The sequence below is a fragment of the Melanotaenia boesemani genome, chromosome 3, assembly GCF_017639745.1.
Source record: "Melanotaenia boesemani isolate fMelBoe1 chromosome 3, fMelBoe1.pri, whole genome shotgun sequence".
Taxonomy (NCBI): domain Eukaryota; kingdom Metazoa; phylum Chordata; class Actinopteri; order Atheriniformes; family Melanotaeniidae; genus Melanotaenia; species Melanotaenia boesemani.
The window spans coordinates 9,499,691-9,523,707 of record NC_055684.1 but is presented as its reverse complement, the minus strand read 5'-3'; the positions used below and the strand labels follow the sequence as shown (position 1 = coordinate 9,523,707).

Genomic DNA, 24,017 nt, shown 5'->3' with positions numbered 1-24,017 from the left:
CCACAATGCTTTGTATCACTATAAATGAGGAGGATAATTTAGTTAGGCGGGTCTTTTTGGCTGAACCGAAGGGTCCCGACACTTTGTGTATTAGTGATCAGAAGCTAAGCTAACAGGCCTCCTTCTCGAGAAGATATGTATTGTTTTCTTATTACTGGCTTAACAAAGAATTGTCAATTCTACTCAAACTCTGGTGTTTTTGCCTTCTTTTAAAAATGTGGATTTTTGAACACTCTTCCTTCTGATGATTGATTTACAGGTGGTGAACAAATCTTTTAAAGCCAACAAAGAAATATTTTAAAACTTCAATTGGTGACCAACGACGTGATCCACTAAGAACGGCAACGGAGAGCATCAAGAGCAGGATTCGGGCTGTCTGAGTCTGGGCGCCCACCACACTAAAGGTAAGCAGTAACCTGTTGTACTTAATGTACTGAATACTGCAGATTGATTTTAACCAAATTTATCAGACATCCTGAACCCTCACTCTGGTGAGTGAAAAGCCAGTCTGTAGGAAAGCAATTCATTATAGTGAGATATTGGGGTTGGAGTCCCCTTTGATAGTGAGGTGCCAGTCCTCACCGCAGGAGGTTGGAGTCCTCTTGTGAGATATTGGGGTTGGAGTCCCCTTTGATAGTGAGGTGCCAGTCCTCACCGCAGGAGGTTGGAGTCCTCTTGTGAGATATTGGGGTTCGAGTCCCCTTTGGTAGTGAGGTGTCAGTCCTCACCGCAGGAGGTTGGAGTCCTCCTGTGAGTAAAAAAGGGTTCGAGTCCCTTTCTAGTTTTGGGGTACCCCGTTGTATGTTTTATGTTTGTCTAATGTCTTATGAATAATAATTTATAAATATAAATATAAATATTAAGATAAATATATAATTACAACAATAATAGTGGGGAAGAAAATATATATATATATATATATATATATATATATATATATATATATATATATATATATATAAATAAATTGTATGTAGAGCAAACTGTGGTGGCTTTGATACACAGAACATAGAGCAACTGAAGATAATAACTTAAAAGTGTGGGATTGCGCTGTCCTATTCTAGAACCGGACAGCAGCAGCTCAGAAGGAGGTGATTTTGCTTAAAGCATTGTGATATTTTTGCATTGTGAGTGTTTTCAGAAGTGTTTTGAGAAGCTGTGGTGATTTTGCTTAAAGCATTGTGATATTTCTGCATTGTGAGTGTAAATCAGAGCTTCAGTTATTTTGCTATGGTATTTTGCATGCTGTTTTGGGCTATTTCTGCATTGTGAGTGTATTCAGAGCTTTAGTGATTTTGCTATGGTATTTTGCATACTGTATTGTGACATCTTTGCATTGTGAGTGTTATTAGAGCTTTAGAGATTTTTCTGTGGTGATTTTTGCATGCAGCGTTGTGGCATTTTTGCATTGTGAGTGTATTCAAAGCTTTAGTGATTTTGCTATGGTAATTTTGCATGTGACATTGTGACATTTTTTCATTGAGAACTTCATTGATTTTGCTATGCTGATTTTGCATGTGTCATTGTGATATTTCTGCATTGTGGGAGAATTGTATTGTGGGGAGGCTTTTAAACACAGAGCTTTAAGTGTTTTGGAAAAAAAAAAAAAAAAACTCTCTGCTGTCTTCATTTAATTCCGGACAGTAGAGGATTGAGACAGCAGACCTTTTACTGGATAAATGTTTCTGCTCTGTGAGGGAAAACTGCATTGATTGTTGACTTCTGTTGTGTGGAGAATTAAAACCGGGTTTTGCGAATATCACACCGGACGCTGAGTGAACATTTTGACTGAAGCATCGCACTGGTGGAAACCTAGCGGTGTTAACATAAGCCAGTGGTCTGGTGAAGTAGGTTGATCTGTGATCTCGCAGGTGCTGTGAAGGTAGCAAACCCGGGGACAAGATCCATTCACATACATCAGAGTCCATATTTTATAACATGTCTATTTCAGCAGAGCAAGTCCCTCCTGCGGAGGGCAAAAAAGACAACTTTTTAACTCGTGTAAAAAATCAAGCCCAGTCAAGCATTGCAGGCAAAGAAAAAGAGTTTGATTTTTTTTGGTCAGATTGTGTGACTAAAATGCAGACAAGCCAGGTGAATGTGAAAAACCCTGACCCTCGGAAAGTTTTGACATGGTTAAAATGTGCAGGATCTGAGGCAGAAGGAGCTAAGGAGGTTGTTAAGAAAGACATGGAAAATGCGAGTAGGATTAATAAGGGTAAGAAGAAGAAAAAATTTGAAGAAGCAGAGAATTGGAGAGCTTTTATTCATCATATCTATATTACTACAACAGCATTGTATGCACTTCAGCGACACCAGCGTAGCAGACACGGGGAGTCGAGCTTTTCTCCCTCCCGTCCTGGTCTACCTCCTTATCAGACCTCTCCAAGCCCTGCTCTTCAGGCACCAATCCTTAATGTAAAAGGAGGATTTTTGGATTGTGAGGAGGCTCGGGCAGACTCTTTGACTTCTCATACTACCTTGTATCCATCACTGAGTCCTGCAGGACTTCTCCATTCTACATCAATGGAGCAGGATAAGAGGGACAGTTCTAGCAGAAGGAATGTTACTAGTCAGCTTATAGACCACCCTCAGGAGACTGAGCACACATCTTGCTCCCAAACTGAACCTCTTTCTGGTTCAGACGGAACATTTTCTATGACAGTGGCAGGAGTTTTGAGTGCCACTCCAGTAAAAGCCAGCACGAAGCCCTTTCTGCAGCAGATGGAGGACATTTCTAGACAGAACCATCAACAGCTCACTCATGACTCCACTTCTTTGTGGCATTCTTCTCGGGACCCCGCTCCCTCTGCCAGCATGGCCACTTCTGACTTGATTACTTTTAAAAGTACAGAAAACATTTCTTCAGTGGAACCGCAGAGCTCTCTTTCCACCGAGCCACAATTGGGCCCACCATACTTTCAGAACATGCCACAGCGACTTGGAGGAAATTTTCCTCTGATGCAACACCAAGCTGGAGGCTCAGTTTACAAGCCTTATTCTTTGACAGATATGCATTCTCTTACTTCTAAGTTGCCTGCTCTCACTTCTGGGGGACTGATGTGGTGGAACAAAATGATTTCTCTTACTGCAGGGACTCAATTGGCTCTGGGAGATGTGCGAGGGATGGTTGCCTCTTGTACATCCACTCTGACTCTCAGAGAACTTGATTACTTGGCAGGAACTTTTACTCATCCTAATGACACCCCTTTGGGACCTTATGCTACTGCATGGTCAGCTGCACTTGACAGAACATTTCCCCCTCCTGCGGGTGATGTAGCTAAAATGACTTTCCAGAGAGATGACAAAGAGACACCAGAGGACTATGTACTGAGATGCATTACTACATACACTGACAGGGTGGGTCATCACCCCAGCCGTAGTGAGGTCCACTGTTCATTGTTTAAGCAGGCGTTTGAGTCTGGCCTCCCTATTGAGGTTAAGGACAAATTAGGGGACCAGCCTGACCTTTTCCCTTCAGAAGCTTTTGAGCGTTATTGCATGTTTGCTAAGCATCATCTTAATCAGTATGACAAAAAGCAGAAGGAACAGCAGAATCACAAAGAGGAGATGGAGGTCTCAGTGTTGAAACTTCAGTTAGCAGAACTCAGAGATGATGTAAACAGAGAGAAAAAAGGCAAGCAACAGATGGTAGCCACGCCCCCTACTCCACTTCAGGCCCCGGTGACTACAGCTCCACAGGCCTCTCCCCCAGCTACGCAGCAGTCCTATTATCCTCCATACTCCGGCCCTCCTAGGGGGCGGGGAAATTTCAGGGGACGCGGTGGAAGGGGTGGCCCTAGGCGTGGTGGACGAGGAAGGGGTGGGCCAGGACAGCAGGGTTGTTACAGTTGTGGACAGACTGAACACTGGCAGAGGGAGTGTCCCTTCCTTCAGCCACTCCCACATCAGGCACCCTATGCCTCTGCAGCTCCGCCCCCACCACCTCCTCCTGGAACTGGAGGGTGGATACCTCAGCAATAGGGATGCCCAGGAGGAGCCTATCCAGTCATGGGTGAGGAGGCAGAGCCCATGATGACCGTCAGAGTGGGTGGAAAGTTTGTGACTTGCTTGGTAGATTCAGGGGCAAAATGGTCCACTTTAACCTCTGTTTCACCCGAACTTTTATCCACTGACACTTTGGCACTCACTGGCTTCTCTGGGACTCTTCAATATCTGCCACTAACTTTTTCTCTTCCCACTGAGGCAGCTGGATATCATTTTGAACATCGCTATGTTTCCTCTCCACACTGCCCAGTCCCACTGATGGGCAGAGACATCCTCACTAAGCTGAGAGCAGAAATTCTTTGTTCTCCAGATGGAGTGACTGTCAAATTCCCTAATGGAAATATAGTGGACTGCAACTCTGGTCTCATTCATTCTGCCTCACATGGACAATGGCTTCTTTCCACCCCTCCTGCTTCTGCACCCAGCATGCAAACTGAACATGCACGTATATATTGGCTTCTTTTGGATGACCTCACACCTTCACCACAGTCACTGCTCACCCTGTATCCTCAATGGTCCCCCTGGATCCATCACCATGCTCCCTACGGCCCCCCTCCTGACCCTCCTCACTGTACTATGTTATATGATCGCTGGGACACCAGCACTGATTATTATCACAGATGGACAGATGAGGCTGTGGGGACCTGGGACCTGTCTGGCTCTGGCATTGTTTTGGGCCCCCAAGGTGTGGCTGCTCTAATTGATTTAACCCCTGAACAGTTATCCTTTTATGAAATGTCTCCTTCTGCAGCACCTCATGTCACTCTGGCAGTCAGTCCTGCTCATTCTGCTAAAGATTTAGGCCCTATGTGTAAGCAGGCCTCAGATGCTTCTGACTGGGTAAACACTCAGCTGCCCCAGGTTTTGTTTTCTCCTTCCACCTCACTGTACAAAATCTGTTCCCTCACTCAGGACAAAGCTACACCTGAAACTCTTCTTTTGGACAGACAGCATGGCCGTGAAAAAACTGACCATCCACATAAAGATTTTCTTTGCTCCACTCTGCCCTCTTCCCTGTGGGCTGAGGGGCCTGGTGATGTGGGAACACCTATGAAGGTTTCCCCTGTCACTTTTGACTATGAGTCCCCCAAACCTGTCTTTCGAGCTCAATATCCCATTTCTGAAAAAGCTATGGCTGGATTGAGACCTGTCGTTGCTGATTTCAAAGCTAAACAGGTTATTTATCCTACCTCTTCTTCCTGGAACACTCCTATTCTTCCTGTCCCCAAACCAGGAACTGACATTTTCAGAATGGCACATGACCTCAGACTCATTAACCAGATAACCAAAACCAAACCACCAGCAGTCCCTAATCCTTATACAGTAGTAGCGGTTTAAAAGTTCCCATCCAAGCTGAAAGCCAGCCGAATACCTGCTGGCTTCCAGCCCAGTTCCATTCCAGTTCCAGCCAGCTGCCTTCCGACTTCCAGCCGCCGGAGAGGCCCCCCTCCTTCTCCTGGGAGTGTCGATGTTTTAATCAAACTCCACCCATTCCTTGTAATATAGGGTAGACCCAGAAGATGGCGCTTCTCTCACAGACTTCTCATCGCCCGTAGTCTGTCAGATTTTATCTGAATTTACACTGACCGGCAGAGGCGCCACTCAAAGCACCTTCTGATGGCCAGTCACAATTCATAAAAATGCATAAAACTTAATACATAATCATCGTTTGACGTGGAATGTGAAATTGTAACATGCTTGTGCGCTGGCAATTGTTTTATTCAGAAATGAATGCTAGTAGGTTAATAAAACCTTTCAAATACTGGATCACAATTTATTCATTGTAAATCTCCATTTAAAAATGTACAATTTCAGGTAATGAAAAATACTGCTGGAGTGTAATAAACCTTTTTCATAAACTACGACGCCACTGTCAGCTGCAAAATGGTAAATGGTCCGTATTTATATAGCGCTTCTCTGTACCTGGGATGATACCCAAAGCGCTTTACATTATACAGTACATCACATTCACCCATTCACACACACATTCACGGCGGAAGCTGCCATGCAAGGCGCTCGACCACGACCCATCAGGAGCAATTAGGGGTTCGGTGTCTTGCCCAAGGACACCTCGACATGAACCCGACTTGACCGAGGATCGAACCGGCAACCCTCGGGTTACGAGACGACCGCTCTACCTTGCTGAGCCATGCCGCCCCAAGGAGATCCAAATCAGACAGACAGCAGTGCGGCTCATCTCAGCGGCACTTTATTGTTTAGAAACAGACGTTTCCTTTCTGCGGATGTTGTAAAACAGCTCATGCTGCTCAGAAACAACGTTTACATGTCGGTTTTAGTCGCTTTGCTGGTTTAAAACAACAACTGCCCCTAAGCATTGCATTTAATGCGTAAAGAAACCGAGTAAAGAAAATTTCTGCTGTAGCCTATGATGAACGAATAGGTCAATCAGGGTATCACAGATGGTCAAATATGTAGGCAACACATAATTTCCATAATTTCAATTGGAGAAGTAAAATAAATTTATTAAGTCACGTAAATGACGTAAATCAAACCATCCTGGTATTTACACAAAATGTTCTGATGACACGAACAACACTTCTACACATAAATTATCAATGAGCAAATATTTAATACTGCATCATAGTTAATTCAGTAAAATTCTGATTAATGTATTTACAATGTAACCCAGCATATTCTCCCTTTTTTGTTTCGGGAAAAGAACAGTCTCGCCGATTACATAACTGTCTGGCTAACCTATTACGCTCTGATTACCATTCCAAAAGGTACTCAGCCCCCAACTTGAACATGCGCCTTCTTCAACATTCGCACTTGCTCCAGAAAATTACCATCTCCTAGGCTCCTCCACCACCACTTTGACTGTGGATTGATACGTAAATGAGCCGCAATAAGGCAGCTGAAGCAGTGACCCAGTTTTGTGATTGTTGCACATTGGGTAAGAGTGGTCAAACGAGTCCAGTTTGTGTTGTCATGCTACCAGAAATTCAGTATGGCTAGTTGGTCCTAATGCAGTGAATTTCCATGTTAATGTTGCCAAATTCAATAGCATAGCAAGAGATGAAAAAAGAAACAATGATATTTCTTCAACATGTTAACCAAAATATTTACCTCTTAAAGCATAAACCAAGTATTTACAACAAGCAGTGTGCTTTTTAACGTTAACGTGTGCCATAGCCTACTGCACCGCGGTTCCTCCTTTCGAGTCTTCTTTTTTATTATATTGTTGTTTTATCATCTGAATATACTACAACAACACAGAGAAATATGAAAGTTTATTTTACGCTGGTATTTGCGCAGCAGAGTTTTCTGCCGCCGGATTTGTAGTCCAGGAACGGAGAACACAGCTGATGCACACTCCTCCCCCCAAGGAGTATGCTTGAACAGCTAACGGCAGGTAATGGCTGTGTTTACAAATGTAAAGGTGCTAATTGTTGGCCATTGAATTGTTAATTTCAAACCGGGCAGCCTTTTGGTTGTACTCTGGGCATGGTAGAGGGGTAAGAAATCTCTGGGTTTTCTAGTGTTAAACACTGGAAGCGCCGCCAGCGGTCTTTTGATGACCGCCAGTCACGCTATCATGCATAGTGTATTAAAAACTAAACGGCTGAGGTATTTTAGGACTTTTATTAGATAGTTGTTGTCTATAGTTTTACCTGCTTACTTGTTTGGAAAAGTAAACACATCAATATTTACGAGCAGTTTAGCACGTCTAAACTTCCACAGAGCCGCTCAGGGAGACTCTTTCTCAGCCAAACTGTCGTATATCACGGCTATGGAGTTGAAATAAATGCCCGCCCTACTCTGCTTCTGATTGGCTGTAAGATCACAAACCCTGTGTGCTGATAGGCTGCTGGTTCCTGTCATTCCTACCAGCCTTTGCGCATGTGCCTGCTTCAGACAGCAGGCAGGCGGCTGTCCCACCGCTGAGACACAGCTGTATGACGTTTTATCACGTTTTATCACTAGATCGCTATGAATAAAATCCAGGGACACTTCATTTGACAGTATAACCCATTTATTTACTTATCTATGGAAGATTTATGAAAAAAAAAAAAAACTACTTAGGATAATAGCACTTTGAGGCCTAATTCAGAATATAGGTTGGGCTGGGTCCGGACTTTTGTGATCCCTGCTTTACACATTATGAGTATTATGTTATTTTTACCTGCCGATATTACGTTATGATTTTGTCAATATTCAGTTATGCAGCAGCTGTATCAACCCCCACTGTGAAAAACTTACGTTGCAGTCAAATGACCGCTGGCAGCGCTCCTCGGGATGTTTAGAAAGCTCGCTGCTAGTGACATTCACCACTTAGCCGACTTGAGGAGGTTGTGTTTTGCCTCATAACACCATTAGCTACACATGTCGGCATTTTTGATACATTTATTTGATGCCATTTTCAAATCAAATCATTTTTTAAATGTTGGCAAAAATGCAACAAATGAGCGACACAGCTCATTATAAACTGTTTAGAGAGCAGCAATATCAAATCACTGCTCCTCCCCGTGGACAAAAGAGGGATTGCAGCTGTTTTTTTACTTGGGCTGCTTAGGGGCAGAGCCTCGCTGACGACGTCATTGCGGGGGATTACATTACCCCCACAGACCTGTGAAGGATCGGCCAAGGATCAGTCAAGCACCAGTCAAGGACCAGTCAAGAACCAGTCAAGGACCCATCATGGAAACAGGGGAACTTTTAAACCGCTACTACTGTACCTGCCTGAACTCCATCACCTCCCAGTTCCAGTTTTTCTCTGTCATTGATCTGAAGAATGCTTTCTTTCACATTCCTCTACACCCATCAGTTCAACCTCTCTTTGCTTTCACCTTCGAAGGACAGCAATACACTTATCGTGTTCTTCCTCAGGGCTGGGTCCTGAGCCCTGGGATCTTTAACCAATGTCTCAGAACTTTTCTGGAGGACTTGGATATTCCTCCAGGTACCACTCTCTTAACAGTACGTAGATGACCTCCTAGTGGCTGGAACGGATATGACAAGCTGTCTTAACCTCACCATGTCCCTGCTACAGAAACTGGCAGATGGTGGCTTCAAAGTTTCAAAAGATAAAATGCAGTTTTGCAGACCTGAAGTTCTGTTTTTGGGACGTCTTATTTCTGGCCAGAATCTGACTGTCTCTCCTGATCACAGAAATGCCATTCTTCATGCTAACAAACCTCTTACTGTTCAGGACATGCTTTCTTTTCTTGGCTTAGTGGGATATAGCAAAAATCATATCCCCTCATACACGGAGCGCACCAGTCCTCTCAGAGCCATGATCACAGAGGCTGGTCACCGTAATCTTAAAGCCACACTCTCATGGACTACTACAGCTGAGGAAGCCTTCATTTCCCTTAAACAGGATCTGGCCTCTGCGGCTGTATTGGCCAGACCTGACTACTCCTTACCTTTTCACTTGGACACCTCATTGTCAGGAAAACATGCTCATTCTGTCTTATATCAACTTAAGGAGGGATCACGCAATATCCTTCGTTATGACAGTGTCACACTTGACCCCATGGAGGTCCGACAGCCAACTTGTGTCACCGCAACTGCAGCTGTCGCTGCTCTACTGGTGAAGTCTGCCCCTGTGGTTCAGTGTCATCCTCTCACTGTACACACTCCTCATAGAGTTAGAGCTTTGTTGGACTCTTCTGCTTTCACTCTCTCTCCTCTTAGATGCACAAAAATTTCCCGCATTGTGTGTCACCCCCATATCACCTTTGAGTGCACCCGTGCTAATGCTGCTGAGGCCTTCCCTGAAGGAGAACCACATGACTGTGTGCCCAGAGTTATCTCTCTTTCATCTTTTCGCCCTGGCCTGTATGCCACACCTCTTTCTGATCCTGATCTCTCACTCTTTACAGATGGTTGTTGTTTCAGGGGCGAACAGGGGGAGTTAAGGGCTGGATTTGCAGTGGTCCAAGATGTAAATACAAAGGGAAAAGATGGACAGTTTGAAACTGTCCTAGCTGAAATCATTAAAGATGAACACAAGTCAGCACAAAAAGCTGAACTAAAAGCTATCATTCCAGCCTTAAAATATGCAAAACATAGAAGAGTGAATATTTTTTCAGATTCTGCTTACATTGTAAATGCTGTACATATGGAACTTCCACAGTGGGAAAAAGGTGGATATCTGACATCCACTCACAAACCAATTAAACATGCCAAACTCATGAAGGACTTGGCACAGGCTCTCTTAGAACCCACAGAAGTGGCAGTTGTTAAAGTCAGAGCGCACACGAAAAGCCAGGACAGGCAAGCCAGAGGAAACGCAGCGGCAGATAAAGCAGCAAAAAACGTCACTGGCTATCGACCACAGCTATTTCAGATGCTACTCTCAGACCAGGAGGGACTGAAGGAAATAGAGGAACAGGAATTGAGAGCATCACCAGAGATTATACAAACTACTGTTTACTATTCATTTGATGTTTAAATTTTTTCCTTTCTTAGACCTTTTTGGGAGCTAATGAAATTTTACATTTTTATACTCTAAAATTGTATTGTATTTTTATTATAAAGCACCACTGTTTAAGCTTATAGGGCAAGTTTCTTATTTTATCCATTTTAGTTGTCTTTAGAAAAATAAATAAATAAATAATTATAAAGTACCCCCCTTTCCGAGAATGTGCGCTGAACTACACAAAGCTATAAATGACTCAGAGGACAGGTCTTATTTCCATACATTCCTTAAAAGACAGATAATGAACCTGGACACTGTTGTATTTACAGCAAAGGCATTAATTTAAAACTCTGAACAGATGAGAAGTCATCTTCTCACTGAAAACAATTCAGCAGATTTTAAAATCATATCAGACATAAGTTTTATTTTAAGACAAAATTTGGAACTGAACCATATTTGTTTTTTCTTTTTTCTTTTTCCAAAGCCGACTTTTCAGCATGAAATTGATCTGTGGCTGTTGTTGTATTCAACTAATCTGTTCTCTCTGTGAGCGTTCTATTCAGGCTGCGGTTGACAAAAAGTATTCTCCTCCACTGCCTTATTCAGCTCAGTATCCCCTTCTGGAGGTCCAGTCCCTGCTGGACTCTGATGACCCCGTGGACGGAGAACTGTCAGGGGAGGACACAGAGGTTTGAGACCCCTTAACCATATTTTCTGCAGCTGAATTCCTGCTTAAAGGTACAGACAGTACTGTGTTGGTTGATGAGGGTTTGAAGCTCTGGGAGACAACGGATCTCTCGTACAGTTGCTATTTAAGGGTTAACCACACAGGAGGATGGTTTAGTGGACTGAAGGGATCCTCCAGTCCAACAGGGGGAGTTGTTGCAAATTTTTTATAAGCATTCTCATTCATTTACTCATTTATTATTCATTTACTCATTTAAGCATTCTTATTCATTTATTCATTTACATTTTATCCTTAGATTTTAGTAACATGCATTAGGCTCTGATTTTAATTAATAGAGCTACATTATATAGTGGTGCTGAGGTGAAAACAGCTTAATTATTATTATTTCTTCACAGCATACAGATAATGCATTCACAAACAGGACACAAACTCATACAGGGTTACTGAGTTCAATACTGAGAAAATAACAGGGACCTTGACAATGTTCTGGATGTCCAGTAGGGAGTAGTCGTAAATATTGTTGCATCTCTTTGCTTATCTATTCACTCCTAGCAGAACGGAATTTCCCAGTAACTCAGAAATCATTAAAAAGTACAGCCTTTGTGTAAAACTGTGGGAACAGGTAGAAGAAAGTCAGCAAAAAAGGCAGACAGATAACAGGGCAGAGCGAAGCATCTTCTTTCCTTTCAGCTCTGACATACCCCAAAAGGAGGACCTGGAGGAATCAAATTCCCGGAAGAAGGAAGGACCACCTTGCAAAATACACATTCACATGAATGCGCACCACATGCACGCACATAGCCACAATGCTTTGTATCACTATAAATGAGGAGGATAATTTAGTTAGGTGGGTCTTTTGGCTGAACCGAAGGGTCCCGACACTTCGTGTATTAGTTGACCAGAAGCTAAGCTAACAGGCCTCCTTCTCGAGAAGATATTTATTGTTTTCTTATTACTGGCTTAACAAAGAATTGTCAATTCTACTCAAACTCTGGTGTTTTTGCCTTCTTTTAAAAATGTGGATTTTTGAACACTCTTCCTTCTGATTTACAGGTGGTGAACAAATCTTTTAAAGCCAACAAATAATATTTTAAAACTTCTATATATATATATATATATATATATATATATAACCCTCAGAAAACTGGAGAACTGTTGATCAGACCACCTTCGAAGACAGGAATATAAAGTCAATGAAATTTACAGCGTCTATCTTTGGATGGAATCTCTTCTTCAGTATCATTACTAAACAGTTAAAACCATCATTAATCAAAACCTGTCAACTTATTTAACCAATAGATGACCATTTTTCTTACTTTTATATAATCTTCCTTCTGTTCTCACCTGAATAACTCGAGTGTTGCCTCCTGTTCCCGTTTGGTTTGCCTGCAGCTGCTTGTACGGTCTGAGAAAATATGTGCTGATGCACCAAAATCTAGTTTGGCTTTGACACAAAGTGACATGAGCACAAAGAAACGTCCCTGAAAACTCAGATCCATTTATTTATTTATTTAATAGAATTTATTTTTTTAATATAATTTATCTTTTTCACAGAATTTTTTTCATATATTTTTATATTGACAAAAAAAAAAAAAAAAAAAAAATCTTATAAATCCATATACTTTCTGTACAGTTGTATTTCAAATACAGATTTTATGTGTTCATCTTCATTTACACAGGTTGTGTTGATGTTCATGAGTTTGTGTTTGTACCAAAATTGACTGAACTTCTGGTTCTGATGCAGATTGATGCCATCCACAGAAAAGAGGCCATGAAAGCTATGACTGAATCCTTCTATGCAGCCATATTTGGATACGATGAGGTGACGCTTTAAAATCAGTTGACATGTTTAGCTTCTCAGAGCAGTGGGGATAAAATGTCTTCATGGCTTAATGTCTGGTCTGCTGGGAATCCTGTTTGATGACTGCGTGCTGGCTGCAGCTCTTTGGAGGAACCCTGGTGGAGCCATCATTTTCCACTTTTCATAAAAAAAAGGAAAAAAAAGGAGACTGCATGGTAATATTAACCCTTTATAGGGCCCTCATTGAAATACTTTGAAATTAAAATTTTTAACCCTAAAGTGTAACTCTGATATATAACAAGACCTACAATCTGTTAATACATTTAAAAAGAAATTCGTTACATGCTGATAATTAAATTTAAATACCATTTAAATACCTAGAAAATACTTCAAATATAAGATATTATAAAACATTAATAGAAACATATTTAATTCATTTTCTAAATCATCTTCCCCCTTTTTATCATCATCACTGATGGTCGGATGGGCTGGAACAGCAGCAAACTTCTTCATCTTTCCATAGAATAATTTCATTTAGATCTGCAAAATAAAGGTAAATAAATATATTAATATTAATATGTTTAATATGTTATATTACTATAACCATAATCATAAACAATAATAAACTGTATACTTGAAAAGCACTGATAATAATGATATCATGAATAAAACACAATAAACTAATGTAAAATAATGCAAATTTGATATAGCTAAGTTTTAAATAAACTTTACACTAAAACTAAATTCACATTCACATTATTATTCACTGTTTCCAGCTTAATAACTTGAGTTGAGTTATATTTCTTAGTAAATATCCCTTAAGCATTTGGCAAGATTGTGATATATTATCTGAAGTTATAATGTTTCATCATCATCATCAAACTTTATTACAGACTCGTAGTCCAAAACAACACACAACACAAAACAAAAATACAAAAAAGTTACTTAGGGCAGGCCTTGATAAATGTACACCACACACCCTACAGAAGACATCTATACCAGTGTCTCCATAACTGAGACTGGTAGCGTGTAACACTGAGTCTTATATTAGTCAGGCACATTATGATAGAATTACAACAGTCATTGACACGACAAATAAATGTATACATCAAATTCCTTAAAACTGCCTGAAAGGTTTTAAGCCCTGATGACACAAACAACTGACTTGCACTCTCCCATCTCGGTTTCTTCAGTAAAAGTCTGAGACAATCATTATATGCCACATTCAATTTGCGCATGCTTGCTCTTTTATAATTTGACCACAGATGTGAAGTGTATAAAGGTGTACAGTAAGCTTTAACAATGTCTTTTTCACCTCACCTGTACATGGACCAAACCTCCGGATGAGCATGTTAGCCTGTGCATACATCAGGCGACACTGTCTATAGATGTCTGCATCATCAGTCAGATCATCAGTAATAACATGACCTAGATATTTACATTTGTTACAAACAGACAGAGTATTCCCACATAATGTAAACTGGGGAAATGTCAACCCTTTATCATCTTTTGTTCTACTGATCATAATGACACTCTTACTGGCATTATAAATGATATCATGTTCCATGCCATACTCAGAGCAGATGTTGAGAAGGTCTTGGAGACCAGCACTACCAGGACTGAATACAACAAGATCATCTGCATACATTAAATGATTTACAAGAGTCAGGCCAATACTACAGCCAGTTTTACATGCATTTAGTCTCTGTGACAGTTCATCCATAAACAGGTTGAAGAGACCAGGAGATAAAATCCCTCCCTGCTTCACTCCATTACTAACCCCAAATGGAGCTGACCGGTTACTCCCCCAACTCACCTGCATAACCTGGTGAGTGTACCAATAAGCCAGTATTCTCAGTATGTACTGAGGGACACCTCGCTGACTCATTTTAATAAACAGCTTCTTATGATTGACACGATCAAATGCTTTGGACGCATCAATAAAACACATAAGCACAGTAGAGTTCTGACTCCTATATTTTCTCACAATTTCTTTCAAAGCAAAGATACATAAGTCAGTACCATGTTTAGTTTTAAATCCAAATTGGTTATCTGAGGTATTAATTAGCCCTTGGATCCTACTTAACAGAATCTTTTCCAACACTTTGGACAAAATACTAGCCAGGGCAATAGGCCTGTAGTTGTCTGAACTACCCACTTGACCAGATTTGTCCTTAATAACAGGGACCAGAGTGATAGACAGCAGTGAGTCAGGCAACACACCATGTACCATGCAGCTGGTAAAGCAGAGGGCCAGGAGAGGAGAGAGTCTAACACTGGCATGTTTCAGGTGCTCAGCAAACACACCATCCTCACCACATGCTTTGTTGTCCGGCAGCTGTTTTATGGCCTGATACACATCATGTGCTTTAATAATTAAATGTTCATTTTGATCAATATTACTGCTTATAATCTACTCACTTTGAATACAGTTAAACAGAGCACTGTAGTGCTGACGCCAGCGATCCAGTATCTGATCAGGTCCAGTAATGCCATCTATAGTACAGGGCAGGGACGCCTTGTTACTTTTGAGAACTCTTATTTCTTTCCAGAAGTCTATGACATTTTTAGTTAACAGTTTTCCAGCCAATGACTCAGACCTCATACTCTGTTCATTTCGCCTGATAAACCGGACTGCATATTTGTACCTAGCATTAGTTAACTTTTTATTTTCATAGACAGGGCCTTGCCTCGGTCTGCTAGCCAAAGCCCACTCTGTAGTAGCTTCCCGGGCCTGCTCATAAAACACTGCAACATACGTGTTCCACCCAGGCATCACATTATTTTTCTTAGTTCTACTTTTGTAAAGGGGTTTTCCACATTCAACCAAAGCTTTTACAATATCATTATACAGTGAGCAGACATCCCCTTTATGGGTCATACTGGTACAATTAACATCAGTACATCTAATTGCCTCATATGGCAAAATGATGTTGTTTAATAGTTTGTCTGTGTTAATATAGTACGATGTAAGGTCTTCCTCAGACATAGCTGACCATTCAAGCTTCCCTTTGTTCACGGAGTCTTCATTTTTAGACAATACAGTTAATTGTTCAACATTTATAATAAATTCGACTGGTATATGGTCACCTGTAACCACACTATACAAAACATCCATAAACTTAATAGAGGCATGAGCATCTGATGTACAAATACAGTGGTCCAGCCACGATGTAGTGTGCCATGCCTCACTGATATAAGTAAAACTGTCAGTTGGCAACAGCAATTTACTTGACAAGATATAATTGTGATCCTCACAAAACTGGACCATATGTTTAGCAAACAAGGAATTCATATCTGTAATGTCAGCATTCATGTCACCCACTATATAAACACAAGGGGAAGCACTACTTTCAACATATGAATTTAAACAGGCAAGCTTATTCAAATACTCATCTTCATTCTGATGGCATTCATATGGAGTGTATACATTTAGCAAAATAAATTCATTATTGGCACATGTAAAGTGTACTCCAATACACCAATCAACACCCATTCTAACAACTGTAATGCATTTATCAAGCATCTTTCTCCAAAGTATTGCCACACATCCAGATATTCTCCCCCTGACAATACCCCGGTTAAAGTCAGTTGTGGATTCTCCTGCCCCATGGAATGAGTCATTAAAAGAGTTCAGTTTTTCCAAGTCTTGTTGTGCTAAAAATGTCTCTTGCAAACAGAGTATATCACAGTTTGTTAAAAGGTTGTCAACAACCAAACAACGAGCTTTATCCCCAGCGGTGGTACCAAGCCGAAGGCCACGACAGTTATAGGACAAGACTCGTATTTCCATAACCCAAACTAGTGAGTGGCCGCGGACGCGATGCCATTACGCGCACTCACATTCTCGGCGCTAGGTACAGTGTAACCTTGGTTACAAAACCCTGTTAATATAAAAGCCTGTTAATAAAACAGTCGTTAAAGAAATGCATTTTAAGCCATAAATAGATAAAAGAAAAAAAAATAAATAAATAACTAAAACGGTGAGCAATGCTTTATTTCATGATGTAATGTTTAAAATGAGTTTAAAACCCTGAAGAAAGTGGTTAAAAGCGAATTCATGTTATTACTTCTTTTTCTTATTATTTAAAATAGCTAAAAAAAAAAAAAAGGGTGTTGAGACTCTTATTTTGAAGGGCCGAATGGCAGCGTGACTCATGTGCGCCACTGCCAACCAGATTTGTTTTAGTTGACTTCCTGTTTTTTTTTTTCTTTTCTGAACGAGGAAGATGGGCAGACGGTCGTTACAGAGCTGCAAAAAAAAAGAAAAAACCACGGAGAAGAACAGAAAAAATCGTCTACTTAAAGGTCCCATATTATGCAAAATTCACTTTTTAATGGTTTTGGAACAGTCATACTGGTCCCCCCGCATGTGTAGGAGACCCGTAAGTGTGAAACTCTTTCAGGCGCTCTCTCTCCCCCCTGCTCCACCTCTAGGGAAGTAAGCGCTGAAATGAGCTTGTTTGAAAGCGTGTACGTTATGACGTCATAAGGGACAATAACCACTCCCCACAGAGCGATGGACCCGTCTACCGGCTCTCAAAGCCCGCCCTCTAAAAATCACCTAGCGCCCAGTGTTTTTCCCTCTTCGGCAACCCTCGTTAGCGGACATGGCTAAGCGACAGAAGCACTGTTCTGTTTGTGGCTGCATAAATGAACACGAAAACGTTTTTTTACTTCCATCCACTGAACCCACGAGGACTGAGTGGATTAATTTTATTTTTGGAGGAAATGTACCCGGAAAACTTCCAAAGGTTTTGCATGTCTGTGGCCAGCATTTCAAAGAGGACTGTTTCCACAACATGGGGGCATGGAAAGCAGGCTTCGCCAACCGTTTGAAGCTGAAGCCAGGTTCAATACCAACTGTCCGTGACACAGCTGGAGAGGTAAGAGCTGGCAGTTATTTTATCGTTCCTTATTAGTCTGATAGCTTGAAAATATATTAACCTGTCAATCACCTCATGACGGGTGATGCCAACAGCTGAGCTGCTCCACCAGGGTTCCGCCCACCATAAACGGCACATTTCTGAAGCTGCTAAAAAGAGGGAGGTGAAGAGAAGCCGCTGCACTCAAACTGAGGGTCGATTTGTCCATACCATGGCGGAAATATTTCATTTAGATATTAACGAATGGTCTCAGATTGGGAATAAAGTGTATAATATGGGACCTTTAAAGTTGTTTCCGCACTCTGAGAGGAGTCAGTTGTTTTTTTTTTCATCCTGTCCGTGACTTGGTGACGTTTTACACTGTGTATGTTGCCGGACGGGACTCGGCTATTAAGGTTTGACCTGGAAATTCTGAGCGAGTACCGGAGTGGGATTCCATGTTCGAGATACAAGATGGCCAGCCACCCAAAGACTCCGTGAACCGTGCATCATACAGAAGCCAAGCGCCTCTCCTGGACATTGCGTGGTTTTCATCAGGAACTGGTAGGATTTATCCAAATCTTTATGCAGAGCTGCAGTGGATTCACAGACATTGGATTAACCGTTCAGGATAATCAAAGGATTGACAGTTAATGGGACAAAGATTATTACTTGTGATAAACAAGGTTATTCAGTCTTTTACTGAATCCTTTTGAGTTTTGTAAATTTTATTTACTGTTGTTTTGTTAATCATATCTGTTAATGCTGTAATGGTGTTATCTGAGTTGTGATTATAAGCAGTTTTTTTGTTGGGTACCACAAAAGAAAAAATTGAGAATGGTTGAAATTTAAAGAAAGAGTTTAACTAGAACTTGAAACTAAAACTAAAACTTTATCCAGAATAAAGCTGAGTAACTTAGAGAAAAGACAGAACGTGAACTTAGTGCAAACAAGAAAAAAACCTAGGTTGGAAAAAAAATTATCCTTTAAACCAGAGAAAAAATAGGTTTAAATTAAACAGGATTAATAAACTAAATCACTTGGAAAGAAAGGGAAAAGTTCGCTTGAAAGAGAAGTGGATTGAAATTGTGTGTCAGCTGTATGTCAGAGTGTTGTTATACATTTTCTGTGTTCAATTAATATAATAAGCCGGCAGTTCAAATTTATTCCCTGGTCTGTGGTTATTAATGCACTACATACTTATTATTGCTCCAGTAGTCGAACCTTACACTGAGCCCCGTAAGCCGTAGACGATCTATAGGTGTTACAAAGTGGCGAGCCAGCCAGGAGCAGTAATTGAACCCCCAACGTTTATTTTCAACCCAGACCTGATAAATAGGCCAAGCCAAGAAAAAATGGACGTAGTTGACAGAGAAAATGTTAAGATTCCGAACTCAGTTATCATCAGTGGGATTACTGACACAGCTGCTGAGGAAGATTTAACTGACTTCCTGAACAGGTATGGGCGAACTGCGAGAACCATTAAAATAGATGACCCCCAGTCTCCCTACCACAAAAATGCCATTGTGGAATATGAGAGTGGAGCTGCTTTGGCAGCACTTGAACCCTTATTGCCCTATACACTCGAGAGTTCGAATGATGTCACTTATGAAATCAGAGCCCTGTCAACTGAGTATGCCTCTGCGGCTACTAACAGCGCCACCCACAGTTTTTTCAGTGAACTGCGGAAAATCGCCAGATTAAATGGCAAATCTTTTGAAGCTGTTCTGCATGAGCACCTTTCTGAATGTGCCCAGTCAGTCGCAAGCAGCCCAGAACAATCTGGAATTTCGGGTTCAACCCAAGAGACGCAGAGTGAACCCACAACTCCAGTCGCTAGCCCAGCCCAGACAACTCAACAACTTTCCCAAAATGAAACTGTAGAACCAATTGCAACTGATGTAAGCATCAGTGTTTCAAAATCAGTCAGCCAACCACAATCTGCTCTACCATCAAACGTACCAATGAGCTTTGTAACTCCTCCTGAGGTGCAAAGGGTCGTAGTGGAGCATATAGTCCGAAGTGAAGCTCCGGTGTCTCAAGTCAATGCCCCTTTCTGTCTAAGACAGTTCTCAGGCAAATTACCTTGTCCTAGTCATGAGGTGGATTTCGATTCCTGGCGCCACAGTGTTGAGCTTATACTTCAAGACCCTGATATGTCGGACCTGCAACACTCACGGAAGATCTTGGACAGCCTGGTGCCACCTGCTGCAAACATGGTGAGACCTTTAGGTCCTCAAGCCTTGCCATCTGCTTATATCGAATTGCTCAATTCAGCTTTTGGCACAGTGGAAGATGGCGATGAGCTTTTTGCTAAGTTCCTTAACACCCTCCAAGACGCAGGTGAGAAGCCCTCACATTATCTCCACCGCTTGCAAGTAGCTCTCTCCAAAGCTTTGAAAAGGGGTGGTGTTGTAGCTGGTGAAGTAGACCGACACCTCCTGCGTCAGTTCTGTCGGGGTTGTTGGGATAATGCTCTTTTAGCAGATCTCCAGCTCGAAAGGAAGAAGGACAATCCACCCTCATTCACTGAGCTACTGCTGCAGTTGACAGTAGAAGAGGACAAACATACTGCAAAGGAAAGCAGAATGAAAAAACACTTCGCTGCTACCAGACCAAAAGTAGCCTCACATGTTATTGCTGTAGACACTGGAAACTCCGAACCCAAAATGCAAGACGATTTCACTCAGATGCGAACACAGATAACTGAGCTACAAGGTCAGCTGACGCGAATGAAGTCCCAAAGGGTAGACCCACCTGCAGCTTCTCCAAATGATTTGGTCACAGAATTAAAAACACAGGTCGCTGAGCTTCAGAGCCATCTGGCTAGACTAAAGCCACCAAACCCTAAAAAGAAAACTAAACTACTAAAAGCTAACGCTAATACCCACCCTAGGGTACCTGAGCAAGTTCCCTTGACAAACCAAGCTGCAAAGAGTAGGCCAAAGCCTTGGTACTGCTTCCAATGCGGCGAAGACGGCCATATCATTTCTGCTTGTTCCAATGACCCAAACCCATCTTTGGTCGCTGATAAAAGAAAACAGTTGAAAGAGAGGCAGTTACTGTGGGACAAGCAAAACAATCAAACACAGTCTTTAAACTGAAGCAAGCCCTCATTGTGGGACAAATGAGTGCTACTAATGAAGCTAGTCCCAGTGAACCTTCACATAAATCCAAAAAACGGGCTTTGCCCAACAAATCGGCTAATGTGAAAATACCCAAAGGCTTAGTTGGAGCTAAGTACACTGCTCAAGTACAAATTAATGGACAAGATTGCAATTGCCTTCTTGATACCGGATCACAAGTGAGCACCGTGTCCCAGTCATTTTATGAAAACAATCTCTCACACCTGGAAATTCATCCAATACAGGACCTGCTGGAAGTTGAGGCCGCAAACGGTCAAAATGTTCCATATTCAGGCTATATTGGTGTTGACATTACCTTTCCTAAGAACTGTTTTGGAACTGAACTTACTGTGTCCTCCCTTGCATTAGTTGTTCCAGACACGCGTTCTGGTGTTCAGTCCTCTCCCTTAATCGGCACTAACACTCTTGACATCCTCTTTGGCAGTCTCTCCTTGAACGATGCCGAGCTCAGTTCTTTACCATATGGTTACAGAGTGGTGCTGAGTGTATTGCGACAGAGAGACAAGCAGAAGGAGGATGGCCGAATTGGTCTTGTCAGACTGATAGGGAAAGAGCCTGAAACCATTCCCGCAGGCCAAAGTCGAGTATTGGAAGGGTCAATTCATGTGAACACCAAACCCTCAGACAAGTGGGTAGTAGTTGAGTCCCCCTCCACATCCTCCTTGCCAGGCGGTATCTTAGTCACCAGCTGTTTAGTTACCCTTCCAGAGGAACTCTCGCAAAAGCTTCCAGTGGTCCTGCGTAATGAAAGCAACCATGACATAATTGTCCCTGCCAAGAGTGTCATTGCTGAAATACAGGCCATACAGGAATTATTGCCCAAATGCCAGAACCCACAGCAGTCTGAGCGTGTTCTCAGTTCAGAGACTGCTAAGCTCAACCTCAACTTTGCTGATTCTCCGGCTCCTGCTGAGTGGAAAGAGCGGATCATGCAAAGATTGAGTGCGATGCCAGAGGTTTTTGCACTGCATGAGACAGACTTTGGTTGTACTGATAAAGTAAAACACCAAATCAAACTGAGTGATGAAACCCCTTTTAAACACCGACCTCGCCCCATCCGACCCGAGGATCTCGATGCTGTACGCAGGCATTTACAGGAACTCAGTGAGGCAGGAGTAATCCGCGAGTCTGAGTCACCGTTCTCTTCTCCCATAGTGGTGGTAAGGAAGAAGAATGGGGACATAAGGCTCTGCGTTGATTTCCGTAAGTTGAACCTGCACACAATCAAAGATGCGTACGCACTTCCTAATCTGGAAGAGGCGTTCTCGGCTCTCACAGGATCGAAATGGTTTTCGGTCCTTGACCTCAAAAGTGGGTACTATCAGATTGAGGTTGACGAGGCCGACAGGCACAAGACAGCCTTTGTATGTCCGATGGGGTTCTTCGAGTTTAACAGGATGCCTCAGGGTATAACAAACGCCCCCGGTACATTTCAAAGGTTGATGGAGAAGTGTATGTGCGACATCAACCTTAAGGAAGTCCTGGTCTTCCTGGACGACCTTATAGTTTTCTCCGACACTCTTGAACAACACGAGACCCGACTTCTCCATGTGATTAGTCGTCTCAAAGAGTACGGTCTGAAGCTATCGCTTGACAAATGCAAGTTTTTGCAGACATCCGTACGGTATTTAGGACACATTGTATCAGAGCACGGGGTTGAAACAGACCCAGAAAAAATAGCTGCCTTAAAAACATGGCCAAGCCCCAAAAACCTGAAAGAGCTCCGATCCTTCTTAGGGTTTGCGGGTTACTATAGAAGGTTTATCAAGGACTTTTCCAAAATAGTCAAACCCCTTACCAGCCTGACTGCGGGATACCCCCCGCTTAGAAGGAACCGTAGCCCTAAGTCAACCAATGTTCAGTACTTTCAGCCAAAAGCTCCTTTCGGGGAGAGGTGGACAGAAAGTTGCCAGCAAGCTTTCAAGGCTATAATAGACAAGCTGACTACTGCCCCCGTGTTGGGTTTTGCCAATCACAAGTTACCTTATGTGCTACATACAGATGCTAGTACGACAGGATTAGGGGCCGCCCTTTATCAAGAGCAAGAGGGAGAGATGAGGGTAATCGCGTACGCAAGTAGGGGACTATCAAAAAGCGAAAGCCGTTACCCTGCTCACAAGCTCGAGTTCCTTGCTCTTAAGTGGGCTGTAACGGAAAAGTTTTGCGATTACTTATATGGCAGTCCTTTCACAGTGATGACTGACAGTAACCCTTTAACTTACCTTTTGACCACCGCTAAGTTAGATGCGACGAGTTATCGCTGGTTGTCGGCCCTGTCCTCGTTTGAGTTCCAGCTCCGATACCGAGCGGGTAGACAAAATGTGGACGCAGATGGCTTATCCCGCCGTCCTCATCCCGAGCCAGTAAATGATCGGGTCTCTCTGAAGGAACAAGAGCGGATCTGCCAGTTTGTACAACATCACTTACCTGGCACAGATCCTTTCACCCATGTTTCTCCTCAGGCTGTCAGTGCAATCTGTGAAAAGCACCTAGTCCTCCAGTCTCTTGATGCAGACCATAATACACTTACCTGTCCACTCATAACGTCTCTGTCCATGTCTGCAAGTGCTCTTCCCGACAGTTTTGAAGAGTGCAACGCTTCTTCTGTCGTTCCGAGCATGTCAGAAGAGGAGTTGAGACAGAGTCAAAGGAATGATCCTGTTATGAGTAAAATCATACGCCAGCTTGAAACAGGAGAAATCATATCCCAGACAGTACGGTGAGAAATTCCGCATCTTTCCATATTTTTGCGTGAATTGAACAAACTTGAGCTTCAGAATGGGATTTTGTACCGAAAGAGGCTGGTAGGTGAAGGAACCCAGTATCAACTCGTTCTCCCTGAAAGCCTAAGACCTTTGGTGTTGAAAAGCCTTCACGATGACATGGGTCATCTCGGTTTTGATAGGACTCTTGACTTAGTCAGAGCCAGATTTTTCTGGCCAAAAATGGCTTCAGACATTGAGCAAAAGATCAAAAGTTGTAACAGGTGCGTTTGTAGAAAAACTCTGCCAGAGAAGGCAGCGCCCCTAGTAAATATACAAGTCACCAGACCACTCGAGTTAGTTTGTATTGACTTTTTGACTATCGAACCAGACTGCAGTAATACCAAAGATGTTCTTGTCAT

General features: G+C 42.3%; 1 long non-coding RNA gene across 1 annotated transcript; it reads left to right on the top strand.

The window, feature by feature from the left end:
- The first annotated feature begins 17,150 nt into the window (after positions 1 to 17,150).
- On the top strand, positions 17,151 to 18,741 carry LOC121636505. The gene is made up of 2 exons (XR_006009732.1): positions 17,151 to 17,190; positions 18,058 to 18,741. It is a non-coding gene; the product is annotated as an uncharacterized LOC121636505 (long non-coding RNA).
- The last annotated feature ends 5,276 nt before the right edge of the window (positions 18,742 to 24,017 follow it).